Here is a 10,842-nt window from a genome sequence, read left to right as displayed (position 1 = left end):
ACTAGGGATGTTGCTGGCACCGCAGCATCTTAGAAAAGAAATTAATACAGTTATGAGATAGCCACACACACACACATACACACACACACACCCCTACTATGTTAGAGTTTTAGTCTTTGAGAGCCCTAATGTTCTCATGGGCTTGGATTAGGTGTCCCCAAGAAGAAACTAACAGTGACCCACCCGAATTCTTGACTTTGAACCCACAGTCCCATGATCTCAATTACTGTCAGAGGATCCATCTTTTTACGAGTCTGAATTGCTAACAAGACTTACCCCAGGAGCAAGGTGCTGGCTTAGGCACAATACACTGCAGACTCATGTTTAAGTGGTTTTCTAAGTCATTGTGCTTCTTTCTGCTGGTGTTTCATCTGCAAAAAGAGAGTTGAACCATACATTGTCCTGACATTCTCTCAGCTCTATTATTGTTCCCATTGTCCATAAGACTATCTGAGTCTGAACGGGGAGTGATTGAAGCCAGTCTTTGAGACAGTGCATTACTCTGGTAATTCAGTAGGATGGGTTTCTCTTAGTTGGTGGCTAATATCAGCTGAACATTCATTTAATCAACATAATAGTTCTTTAATGATGCTGTTGGTCTGACCTCATCCTTCCTCCTATTGAAGTATTACAGTACACAAACCATAGGAGTTCCAAAGAGCCTCAAATTTTACAAAATACTCATTTCTAACTGTAGTGTTCCCTGGTGAATACACATTTCTGATTTCCTTCAGCAGAGGCCCCATGGCCGGGTCAACATAGCTACTGGCCCACATACCTCTATTCCTCGGGAACTGCTGTAGATTGAATTAATAGTCTTGGTACTTTGTGTCCCTGTGGTAGTTATAAGCCACACCTTTGCCGTGGTGTCATGTGCAGAATGTACTTCAGTGCCCCTTCACTTGGCCTGCTTCTATGGTGAGTTTCAGCCAATGGAATGTGGGGTGAAGTGACTGTGTGTGAGTCCTGAGTCGAGGTTCTAAGAGGCCTCAGAAGTTTCTCCTTGCACCTCTGGGAGCTTTTGATCTCTGCTATGACAAAAGCATGCTTAAGTAGTCACTGACCCTCCAACTTGGGCATTAGAAGGAGGCATGTGTTACAGAGCTATCCTTGCTAACATGAATACCGGTGACCATTAGAAGAGATTAGTGTTGTTTTAAGCTACTGAGTTCTGGGGTGCCTTCTTATAGAGCAATTTTGAGGGTGTAGCTTATTGAGATGATGACAAGAGGCAACCTTGGCCTTAGGGCTCCCAACCTTGGTCCTCAAGGAGTTGCTCTGAAGCAGGAGAAGGAGAATTGACCATTTTGTGGTAGATATCCTCAGGTATGTGGACAAGGGGATCCTAGTTGGGGAGGAAAGGAGGAGAGAACCAAATGGGGAAGGAGCATCACTGCTGACTGTATCTTTCTCTTCCCTGGGATTCTGGCACTTCAGAGAAAGAGCAAGGTATGAACCCTAGCCCTAGAAATTACCCCATAAGAAGCCAGGCATGCCGGCTTGTATCTGTAATCCCAGCTACTCAGGTGGCTGTAGGAAGATTGCTTGAGACCAGGAGTTCAAAACCAGCCTGAGCAACATAGTGAGACTGTATCTTTTTTCAAAAATATTGCCCAATAAAGCCGGAAGTTATTCCTGGTACATCTTGATAAAATGGGGAAAATCCTGCTCTGGGGAGTTCCTTGGAAGGACTTAGAAGTTCTTGGAGAGGAGGTGTGTTGTTAGAGCACCTCAGAGAGTTAAGGAACACTCAGTGGTTTCTCTAGAAGAGGAAAGGGAATTAAAACACTTAGGGTCATACTATTATAGCTACTGTAATAAACAGACCCCAAATGCATAAAGGCACAAACACAACAGAAGTGTGATTTCCACTGATGTAATAGTCCAGCGTGTTTCTGTCCACAGGTGACTCCTGATGCCGTGATTTAGGATCCGTGTTCCTTCCGTCTTTGGGCTTTGCCACCATCTCGGGCCTGTGGTTTTCTCCATCTGCCAGAGTGAAGGGGAGAGAAAATGAAAAAGGCACACCCTTTTCTTGCCCCTACAGTGAAGCTTGTCTCTTTTATCACATTCCATTGGTTGGGATCAGTTACATGGTCACACCTGTATGAGAAAAGGCTGGAAAATGTGTGTGTATCTCTATATAGAAGGGGAGTGTATCTCTGTATAGAAGAAGAAGGAAGAAGAAGAAGGGAATTGGCTCTTGTGATTATGGAGGCTGAGTCTCACAGTGTGCTGTCTGCAATTTGGAGAGGCAGGAAAGCTGGTGTTATAATTCAACCTGAGTCTGAAGGCCTGAGAACCAGGAGCTCCAATGTCTGAGGGCAAGAGAAGATGGACACCCAGCCCAATAAAACCTTTTTGTTCTATTCAGGCCCTTAGTGGATTGGGTGATGCCTGCCTATGTTGGTGAGGGCGAATTCAAATACTAATCTATTCCAAAAATACCCTCACAGGAACACCCATAAATAATGTTTTACCAGTTATCTGAGCATCTCTTAGCCTAGTCAAGTTGACATATAAAATTAGCCATCACAGGTATGATATTTCTAGGTGTAAACTTTTTTATATTTATTCTGCTTGGTGTTCTCTGAGTTTCCTGGATCTGTTTGGTTTGGTGTCAATTGCTAATTATGGAAAATTCTCAGCTATTATTACTTCAGATATTTTTTTCTGTTTCTCTCTTTCTGTCTTTTCCTTCTGATATTTCTGTTATGTGTGTATTATAAACCTTTTATAATTTTCCCATAGTTCTGGTTTTTTTTTTCTTTTTTTTTTTTTTTTTTTTTTTTTTTTTAATTTTCAGTTTGGGAAGTTTCTTTTGACATATCTTCAAGTTCACTGATTCTTTCCTTGCCTGTGTCCAGTACACTAATGAGCCCATTAAAATATTCTTTATTTCTGTTATGATAGTTTTTATTTCTAGAATATCCTCTTTCTTTCAACTTCCATCTCCCTGCTGACATTACCCATTTGTTCTTCCATGTTGTTTACTTTTTCCATTAGAGCCCTAAGCATATTAATCATAGTTATTTTAAATCTCAATTTTCATAATTCCCAACTATCTGCCATATCTGAGTCTGGTTCTAATGCTTGCTTTATCTTTTCAGACTGTGTTTTTGTTTGCCTTTTTTTTTTTTTTTTTGCCCTTTACCATGCTTTGTCATTTTTTTGTTGTTGAAAACCAGACAAGATCTATCAGGTAAAAGGAACTGAGATGAAAAGGCCTTCAGTGTGAGGTTTCATATATATCTGGCTGGAGCTTAGGCTGGGTTTACTATTTGCTGTGCTTGTAGTGTTGGAGTCTAAAATTTCCTCTCATACCTGTGTTTTCGTCTGCACTGTCATCTTTGGATTTCTGTAGACTCTTTCCTAAAAGCAGTCGGAGGCTTGCATTTCTTTTATCTGTAAGCCCCTGTTACTAGACGATGTGGTGTTAGGATTTGGAGGGAGAAGAAGCATTCTTTGATCCTAAGATTAGGTCTCAGTCTTAGCGAACCTGTGTCCCTGGGCTAGGACTGTCACAGGTGCTTCTCAGGTCTTCCCATTCGCCCTTAAGTGAGACAGGAAGAGCAGGCTGGATTTGGGCATTTCCCTTCCCCAAGTCTGGTAGACTCTGGGAAAACCCTTGTTGGTTAGGCTCTGATAAAATAGTTTCCCTTGAAGGCAGGCTTTTGTTGAGAACAGAATGCTCTGGGATTGTTTCAAAAGGATTACTTGTCCTATTCCCCTTGCCAAAAGCATTAGGGGAACTTTCTCTGATTTTAACCCTGAGAACCTGATGGAGCTTCTGGAGGTAAAATTTGAATGTGTGGGGGCTCCACTGCAACTGCCCCTCCCCTGGTGGGGAGAGGTTACCTTGCCTGCAGGTCCACATTGAGCCTCTGACAAGTGTTCCTATCGTGTTGGCTCCAGTAGTGGCTTCTGCACCTGTAAGCCATGATTCTCTGTATTCCCCCATCTCTCCGTTTATTGAGGTGGCAACTTGCCCTGTGACCTCCATTTTCTGATAGATCTAAAAAAATGTTAATTTTCAGTTTGTTCAGCATTTTTTTCTTGTGAGGATGGGAGTTACTACTTCTAAATTCTTCATATGTTTGGACTGGAAACTGCTTCTCTTATTAGAAAAAAATTCTTTTACTCATGGAAGAGAATGAAAATCACTTGAAATTCTCATCAGACGCATATAACTGATGAATACGGTTGTTTCTTAAGGAAAGATGAGGGAATGGCATCAACTCGTGGCTCAGTGAAGATAACTAAGTAAGGTGATAAATATATGAACTGTAATATTTATCCATTAGGTGTCCAAATTTTCACTGAAGGAATGAATTTAGAGATTTTGGAGGGGTAAATTGGAGCTTACTTGTTGTTTAGTCTTCTCTAAATGTCATTGCTCCCAGCCTAGCTTTTGCTAGGAGCTAGAAAGGAGACACTTCTCTAATGAGAGAGTGAAATGCTGGTGTCTTATATTGCCCACTGGAAGATTCTAAGTGCTTTGGAATCCACTTCAGCAGAGGAAGAGTTGATATCTAACTACAAAATTACAAAAAATAAGTGGCCTGGATAAAAAGGCATCTGTAGACAAAGCCAAACTTTTCTTCATAAGTAATTTTAGATCAGTTTCAGCACATGTTTGGTGGAATACCTAAAGTTCTAAACCTCAAGCATGGTAAAATAATTTTGATCTGGAAAAATTTTAAGCATTTGGTTCCTTGTTATGTATGCAAATTTCTGCAGCCAACTTGAATTTCTCCTTAGAAAATGGGTTTTTCTTTTCTACTGCATTGTCAGGCTGCAAATTTTCCAAACGTTTATGCTCTGTTTTCCTTTTAAAATGGAATGCTTTTAACAGCACCCAAGTTACCTCCTGAATACCTTGCTGCTTAGAAATTTCTTCCATGAGATACCCTAAATCATCTCTCTCAAGTTCAAAGTTCCACAAATCTCTAGGGCAGGGGCAAAATGTCGCCAGTCTCTTTGCTAAAACAAAACAAGAGTTATCTTTGCTCCAGTTCCCAGTAAGTTCCTCATCTCCATCTGAGGCCACCTCAGCCTGACCCTTATTACAAGTTTTGTTTCTGACCATGAAGTACAAACTCTTCAGCTGATGAAAGATAAAAACATAATTCAAACCATTAAAAGCAAGAGCAGTAGGCTTTCCTTTGAAGTGAAACTTTTGCCCTCTTAAGTGAAACTGTCCCTTGATAATTAGGTTTGTCCAAGTTTCACAAGTATTTCATCAGCAAATTCATCATAGCATGCTCTTTGGGCCACCTCATTTTATTTTATTTTATTTTATTTTATTTTTTTTGAGACGGAGTCTCGCTCTGTCCCCCAGGCTGGAGTGCAGTGGCCGGATCTCAGCTCACTGCAAGCTCCGCCTCCCGGGTTTACGCCATTCTCCTGCCTCAGCCTCCTGAGTAGCTGGGACTACAGGTGCCCGCCACCTCGCCTGGCTAGGTTTTTGTATTTTTTAGTAGAGACGGGGTTTCACCGTGTTAGCCAGGATGGTCTCGCTCTCCTGACCTCATGATCCGCCCGTCTCAGCCTCCCAAAGTGCTGGGACATTTTTAAGTGTAGAATTCAGTAGCATTAAGTATATTTACGTTTAGTGTACTCATTGCCACTGTCCATTTCCAGAACTTTTTTATTGCATCAAACTCTATCCGTTAAATAATAACTTCTTATTCCTCCATTCCCCATCTGCAGGCAACACCATTATTAGTTCTATCCCTGTAAATTTGCTTATTCTAGTACCTCATATACATACAGTCATACAATATTTGTCATTTTGTGTTTAGCTTATTTCACTTAACATAATGTCTTTGAGTTTCATCCATGTTGAAGCATGTGTCAGAATTTCCTTCCTTTTTAAGGCTGAATAATGTTCCATTGTACGTATATTCTGCATTTTGTTTATCCATTCATCTGTTGATGGACATTTGAGTTGTTTCCACTCTTTGGCTATTGTGAATAATGCTGCTATGAAGGTTAGAATACAAGTATCTATTTGAGTATATGTATCATGACTTACTTTTTGAAACCTTGTCTTAACTTGACTTCCAGGATATCACTGCTTTGTTTTTCTCTTATTGCTTCTTCTTAGCTTTCTTTGTTGTCCTCTTTTCCCATAGCTGACCATTTGAATGCCTCAGGGCTCATTTCTTAGACTTCTGTTTCTATACTCATTTCCTTATTTCATCTGTTCTCCTGGCTTTACATACCCACATTTGAAACAAGACCCACATTGATTGATGTTCCAGTTTGGACCTCTCCTCTGAACTGCAGACTCATGTATCCAACTGCCTGCCAGAAATTTCTATTTGAATGTCTAATAGGCATGTCAAACTAAATCTGTCCAAACACGAAATCCTGACTCTACTCTCAAGTTATTCTCCTATAGTCTTCCCATTCTATTAAGTAACAGCTCCATAATTTCAATTGATCTGGCTGTTATTCTTAATTCCTTTCTTTATCCTTTCAGCCATTGTGAATCCTGTAGGTTTTGTCTTCAAAATATATGCAGAGTCTGTCCTCCTCTACCATCCCCATCCTTGAGTAAACTGCCATTACCTCTCACTAGGCCACTGACAATGACCTCATAGCTGGTCCCTTGGCTTCTACCTTTCTCCCCTAGAGCCTGTTCTCAACACAGTAGCCAGAATGTTTTAAAAAGGCGAGGTCCTTCCTCTGCTCAAATCTCTCTAATCAGCATAATACAATTCACAGCTATTACTGTGTCTACTATGGCCTTCCATCCCTTCTTCCTCTGAGCCTTGGAATTTGCTGTTCCTTTCCCTTGGAACACTCTCACTTTCTCCGTTGCAATGTCCCCATCCAGATAAGGCCCTCCATGATTACTCTTTATAAAGTAGTTGCTTTCCCATGTCCCACATTCTCTACCTCATACATTCCACTTCATTTTCTCCATTGTACTTAACACCATCTGAGATCCTTTACATGTACTTGTTTATTTATTATATTTTTCCTGACTGGAATGTAAGCTCCATGGGTAGAAGGACTTGGTCTACTGTGTTAATTGCTGCAACCCTGGCAGCGAGAGCAGTCCATGGCAAATAGGATGCCCACAAGAAATTAATGCTCAATAGATGAAGAAATCACGAGTAACTCTGCCTCCTGGTGTTTATACTAGAATGTAAATCTGCAAAACATACCTTCAGGAACAGGACGAGATGACCTTCAGAAAGTAGTTATTTGATGTATACGTATTAGATTATGGAGATTGTTTGTCCTAAAGATAATACATCTCATTTTAGTACAGAATAGCTAATTATTTTTTCTGGCAGTGGTTACAGAATCAGACTGTTTGTTTACTGCAGCCACTTCTGGTCTGTGATATACAATCAGGAATTTTATTATCCTATCATTCACTGATGCAGTGGTGGAAAATAGGGGAGGGAAAGGAATGTCAAAGAATAATTCTTTAAAAATGAAAAATATGCTCATACTTGGCTGGGTGCAGTGGCTCACGCCTGTAATCCCAGCACTTTGGGAGGCCGAAGTGGGTGGATCACTTGAGGCCGGGAGTTCAAGACTAGCCTGGCCAACATGGTGAAACCTCATCTCTATTAAAAATACAAAAATTAGCCAGGCAGGGTGGTGCCTGTCTGTAGTTCCAGCTACTCACTCGGGAGGCTGAGGCAGGAGAATTGCTTGAGCTGGGGAGACTAAGGTTGCAGTGAGCCAAGAGTGTGCCACTGCACTCTAGCCTGGGCCACAGAGCAAGACCTTGTCTCAAAACAGAACAAAACAAAATATATACTCACACAAAAATAGAATGAACATATATCAAAGATTTATTAAGCTTGTTGATAAGGGGATCAGCAAGATGGTAAAGCTGGTGTCAAGATCCTTTGAAGAAGTTTTAGGCACTGAGGAAAGAATGTTGAATGCCAGGTTATATGCAAACCTGGGTTAATATCATACTGGCCAATAAAACCATAACTTTGTGGTTCTCTTTTCTATAGTACAGGAATTGTTTGCATTGCTACCTAATGAAAATCTACAAGTTACCATCTAACCTCACAGTATCTGGGCCCCAATCAATAATAAATAGCAAGTCAAACAAAGGTATGTCTACTAGAGAATCAAGTAATTTTGGGGTAAGCCTGTTAAACAAAGTTCCAGTCTCACATTGAAAGGGCATGCAGTTCGCCTTCTGCCTAATTCCCAAGTTTTGGATAATTTTTCTTAACAGTAATGTAAACCAAATTAATCTAAAATTCTACTTAATAAGTTAGAATTTTTTTTAAAAGAAGAGATTTCTAATTATAAAAAGCAGTGTGACCTTATTTTTAACCCCACAATGAGAACACTCAATGTGACACATTCCAAGTTGATGATGGATAAATAGTAAGGCAGCTTATTTGAAACCAAGATTTTCAGACAATTGTGAATAGTGCCCAGTATGAGAATACGCAGTCTCCTAATGTAGTCATTCATCTTTCATTTAAAACATGTTCTCGATGAAGGAGTTTTTGTTTGGAGGTGTGTGCAATGTACTATCATGCTCGGAAATCCATGTAGGCAGGGAAATGAGCATGCTGTGGAACTGGTCCTAACGTTAGATCTCGCGGGATTGTGGCTCTGTGGCTGGACATGGTCCTCCATAGAATGAGGTTGTAGGGGCTGGAGCCCCTACGACTGTGTTTTCTGCTCTGTCAATGGTGAGAAACTACTAGAGCAAAAAGAAGATGGGAAAAATGAGGAAGGAACTGCATTATCTCACATAATTTTTGCATCACTGTGGGTATTGTTATTCCCATTTTACTGAAAGAAAAGCAAAACTTAGAAATATTTAATAATAGATTGATGCAGTTAGTGGCAGGACTGAGTTTATTCATCTTCAAAGACAGCTATTTTTTCTTTTTCTTTTATTAAAAATGTTGGTCACGGCGGGGCCCGGTGGCTCACGCCTATAATCCCAGGACTTTGGGAGGCCAAGGTGGATGGATCACCTGAGGTCGGGAGTTCGAGACTGGCCTGACCAACATGGAGAAACCTCGTCTCTACTAAAAATCCAAATTAGCAGGGTGTGGCGGTGCATGCCTGTAATCCCAGCTACTCAGGAAGGCTGGGGCAGGAGAATCGCTTGAACTCGGGAGGTGGAGGTTGCTGAGGAGCCGAGATCGCGCCATTGCGTTGCACTCCAGCCTGGGCAACAAAAGCAAAACTCTTATCTCAAAAAAGAAAAAGAAAAAAAAAAAAAGTCAGTCACTGCTTCCATCTGGGTGACTCAGCAAGGCAGAGGGTTCATAGTTCTTGTCTGACCCTCTTAGGGGGTTACCATCTTAGGTTTCTCAGTACACATGGAGCTCTTGAATCATGGCCTGGCACAAGGTTAACACCAGTATATGTTGGCTATTACCTTCCTTAGCTCCCCTCCATGCCGCCTGCCGCTCCATATTGATATCCGCAGTCCAGACCTACACAAGATTTGACACTTCAGGGCATGTTCACTCTCATTGTTTTATTTGATCCTTGCAATACTCCCATGAAATCAGCAGGGCAGGTATTATTCTACTGTTTTACAGATGAGAAGACTAAGGTTTATGTAGATGAAGCGCCCTTCTCATGATAACATCAAATATTAAAAGGCGGATGTGGAAAATAGAGGCGTCCCCGCCGGCACTGCACAATGCCACTACCCCTTTGGCCACACTGTTATTTTTCATTGGTGCTATTTCCGTGCTCCCCACACCAAGCCTAAGTGACGATGGCACTTTTCTCTCTGGAGCGTCTCTTCAGTCTTTTCTACTTCTTTCCCCTCTCCCCTTCTCCTTAAACTTTCCTTTTGAGACAGGTGCTTTGGAAACCTAAGAAAGGACAGCATCAAACCCTACAACCACACACCCTGCAGAGTGAGGGAGGGCTGAAGGCTGAGCGCCCCCTCTGCTGTCCATTTTGGGTAGGGCAGGAGCTCTGAACCAAGCGGGCGCGGGAGGGGAGGAAGGTGTATCTAAATTACACCAATAAATAGATACTGAGGTAAAATTCACGATAATAAGCTAGGAAGCAACCTTTGAAGAAATTCACTTCCTACTTGTTCTTTGTAGCACCCCTAGAAAAAAAATACTATGAGGATGTTGAATAATCAGGTGGGATTATTAGAAGTAATAAGAATCGTATTAGTAAAAATGCATATTAATAATATTACAAAAAGCCTGGGTTTTGGAATGAGACACATCAAGGGTGTAATACCAACTTTGCTACTGATAAGCTTTTTTGGCCTTGGGGAAATTACCCCCACCTTTGTAACCTCACTTCCTGCTTTAGTGAGAAATAAATCAGCCAATCTGTGCCAAATGCCTCCCATAGTATCTGGAACACAAAGGACACACAGTGGAAAAATAAAAAAAAGAAGACAGAGACGGGACAAAGATACTCTAGGCATCAGAAACACTTAACAATGGACTACCTTAATGGAGTATATATTCGCTTCATAAATTTAAAAATTTAAAACTATTTTTTATATTTATTCCTGAGTTTTGCTGCTTTTATCTTTTTAGATACATATTGATTATGGAAATTGGCGAACGTGTCCTTAAAAGTAATTATCTATTCAACTCCATACCCACCAAGAGGAAAGACGTCCCTCCCACAGAAGAGAAGTCTCTATGCCTGGTGTGTGAGCCCTAAACAAACCAAAGACCAAAACGTTTCCTTTAACCACTGCACTCCATTTCCCACAGGTGGCTCAAGATGGAGCTAAAGTGATTAGGGGAGGCTTCCTGGAGCAGGAGGTGGGTGCAGAGTTGAAATAAGTAGAAAGAAGAGAAGGAGTTAATGAATATGCCTCATATTATTCTTCAAAAGCCT

The sequence above is a fragment of the Rhinopithecus roxellana genome, chromosome 8, assembly GCF_007565055.1.
Source record: "Rhinopithecus roxellana isolate Shanxi Qingling chromosome 8, ASM756505v1, whole genome shotgun sequence".
Taxonomy (NCBI): Eukaryota; Metazoa; Chordata; class Mammalia; order Primates; family Cercopithecidae; genus Rhinopithecus; species Rhinopithecus roxellana.
This window is presented reverse-complemented; position numbering follows the sequence as displayed.